At 36.3% G+C, this 3,265-nt stretch overlaps 1 non-coding gene across 1 annotated transcript; it reads right to left on the reverse strand.

Moving 5' to 3' along the window:
• Nucleotides 1-1,483: 1,483 nt before the first annotated feature.
• LOC122752234 lies at nucleotides 1,484-1,591 on the reverse strand. The gene has a single exon (XR_006356020.1). It is a non-coding gene; the product is annotated as a U6 spliceosomal RNA (small nuclear RNA).
• Between the last annotated feature and the right edge of the window lie 1,674 nt (nucleotides 1,592-3,265).

Raw genomic sequence — 3,265 nt, forward strand, 5'->3', positions numbered from 1 at the left:
GTGGGTCCTTTTTTCTTTTTTATGATCTCTTTGGGATATAGACCTAGGAGTGGTGTAATTGGGTCAAAGGGTATGCATAGTCCCATAGCCCTTTAAGCATAGTTGCAAATTGCTTTCCAGTATCATTGGATCAATTCACAACTCCACCAACAATGCATTAGTGTTCCACTTTTTCCATAGCTTCTCCAACATTTATTATGTTCCTTTTGTGTCATTAGCCAATCTGATAGGTGTGAGGTGGTATGTCAGAGTTGTTTTAATTTGCATTTCTCTAATAAATGGTGATTTAGAGCTTATTTTCATATGCTAATAGCTTTGATTTCTTCATCTGAGAACTGCCTGTTCATATCCTTTGACCATTTCTCAATTGTGCAATGACTGGCATTCTTATAAATTTTATTTAGTTGCCTATATATATATATTTGTTTTTGGGTTTTTTTGTATTTATTTTTGTGGGGCAATGAGGGTAAAGTGACTTGTCCAGGGTCACACAGCTAGTAAATGTCAAGTGTCTGAAGCCAGATTTGAACTCAGGTCCTCCTGAATCCAAGGCCAGTGCTTTATCCACTGTGCCACCTAGCTGCCCCCCTATATATTTTTGAAATGAGTCTTTTATCAGAAACACTGGATATAAAAATTGTTTCCCAGCTTTCTGCTTCCCTTCTCATTTTCAATGCATTTCTTCTGTTTGTATAAAACCTTTTTAATTGAATGTAATCAAAATCATTCATTTTGTATTTCATAATATTATCTCTTATTTTGTACTTTCCTCTCCATAGATCAGAGAAGTAAACTATTCTTTCCTCTCCTAATTTATCTATGGTATCACCCTTTATGTCTAATTCTTGTACCCATTTTAACCTTATTTTGGTATACAGTGTAAGATGTTCATCTATGCCTAGTTTTTGCCATATTATTTTCCAGTTTTCCAAGCAGTTTTTGTAAAATACTGAGTTCTTATCACAAAAGCTGGAGTCTTTGTGTTTATCAAACAGCAGATGACTATAGCCATTTACTGCTGTCTCCTGTGCCTAACCTATTTCATTGATCCATCACAGTATTTCTTAGCCAGTGCCAAATAGTATTTTTTCTTTCTTTCTTTCTTTCCTTCTTTCTTTCTTTCTTTCTTTCTTTCTTTCTTTCTTTCTTTCTTTCTTTCTTTCTTTCTTTCTTTCTTTCTTTCTTTCTTTCTTTCTTTCTTTCTTTCTTTCTTTCTTTTTTTTGTGGTGAAGCAGTTGGGGTTAAGTGACTTGCCCAGGGTCACATACCTAGTAAGTGTCTGAGGCCAGATTTGAACTCAGGTACTCCTGAATCCAGGGCCACTGCTTTATCAACTGCACCATCTAGCTGCCCCCCAAATAGTTTTGATAACTGCCACTTTATAGTATAGCTTGAGCTTTGGTATGGCTAGCCCACTGTCCTGTGCACCTTTTTTTTTTTCATTAGTTCCCTTGATATTCTTGACCTTTTGTTCTTCCAGATGAATTTTGCTATTATTTTTTCTAACTCTAAAAAATATCCTTGCGTAGGGGCCATGCTAATCTTCTCTGTATCATTCCAATTTTACTATATGTGCTGCTGAAGTGAGCACTGTTTGTTCATTTTTCAAGCCAATTTCTTGACTTTGAACTTTATGATGAAGCTGGTCTCTGCTTACCCCAGGTAGTAGTGAGGATATTGTCCCATGCTTCTGGCTTTTTGTGTTATTTCCACAACTAGTTCTGAACTTTGTAAATTTTTGGTTCTTTTAAGGTGATGTGATCTGGGGTGAGATATGGTTACTGCTTTTCTTTTCAAAATCATTCTTTTTTTTTAAGCACAGATTGCATCTTGTGGCAGTGGCTGTGTGACATCTGTCATGGGAAAGACCCAAGAGAAATCACAGGAATGATACATGGCCTGAAGCTTTAACCCCTCTATCAACCCTAGCCCCACTTCACTAGAGGTCTGGTTTTCTACTTGGCCTTGGTTGAGGGTACGATGGTGTCAATCATATTTGTTTTTCATAAATTTTACTATAACTCTATTATTTGACACAAAGATTTAATGTGGTGCACCTAGATGGCACAGTGGATAGAGCACTGGCCATGGAGTCAGGAGGATCTGAGTTCAAATGCGGCTTCAGACACTTGACACTTACTAGCTGTGTAACCCTGGGCAAGTCACTTAACCCCAATTGCCTCAAAAAAAAAAGATTTAATGAGTTGGCAATTCCATTAAAAATAATAAGGAATGATTTTGCCTGTTCTGTCACACACCTTCCAGAATTACTTGTCTTAAGAAAAAAGAACCTGGTAGGAAAAAAAAATAGTGTGCTATAATTGGGGAATCACTGAACAAATGATAACAGTAATGAAATAGAATATCACTATGCTCAGGATTAAGGAATATAGAAAATTCAGAGATATTTGGGAAGGCTTCTCTGAAGTTATAAAAACTGAAGAAAGTAAAGCCAAAAGAACAATATGGAAGATGACTACAAAATCACTCATTTAGGTAGCAAAGATTTATATGACATTTACTATATACAGATAACATGATAAACACTGCTAAAACAAATAGTGAAAAAGATAGTTCCTATTCTCAATAAGCTTATAATTCAATGAAAGAGAAGACAATACACAAAAATAAGCTGAAAAGCAGAAGTGGGGGGGGGGAAGGGAAAGTGGAGGAACAGATATAATAGAGAAAGAATTCCAGTGGAATACAACCAGGTGAGAAATAAAGAGATGGCTTGTCTGGGCCTTCTCCTTAAATGGAGGTAATGGGATGACCTTTCAGTTGGTAGAAGGGAGGGGCAGAAGGTTATAAGGAGGTGTGAGTCAGTGGGTTCTGTGTTAATTAAGTTATTGGAGGACTATGCTGTGTTTTCTTAAATATTGCTAGTTATAAATTAATGGCTTTTGAACCAATTTTAGAAGTAAGCATTTATTATTAATTAATGTCACATATTAATAAAGTATTGACTGCATGTATCCCTGACTTCTCTACTAGTCACAGGTTTACAGGACTAAACAATTACATACCCAGAATGGAGAGTAAAAGAAATTCCTAGGAAGAAGAGAGCCAAGAGACAAGAAAGTGACCCTAGTGTGCTCAGGAATTTTAACCTCTTTTTGGTAAAGGCAGGTCACCACAGATTGATCTAAACTAATTGGTTAGTGCCAGTTAGCTTTATTGATTGTCATGACTTGGGTGGTTGTCTAGAGATCAAATTCCATTTAGGAATGCTTCTTTCCTTAGTTAATCAGAGGGATCACTTTGC

The sequence above is a fragment of the Dromiciops gliroides genome, chromosome 3 (assembly GCF_019393635.1).
Source record: "Dromiciops gliroides isolate mDroGli1 chromosome 3, mDroGli1.pri, whole genome shotgun sequence".
Classification (NCBI taxonomy): Eukaryota; Metazoa; Chordata; class Mammalia; order Microbiotheria; family Microbiotheriidae; genus Dromiciops; species Dromiciops gliroides.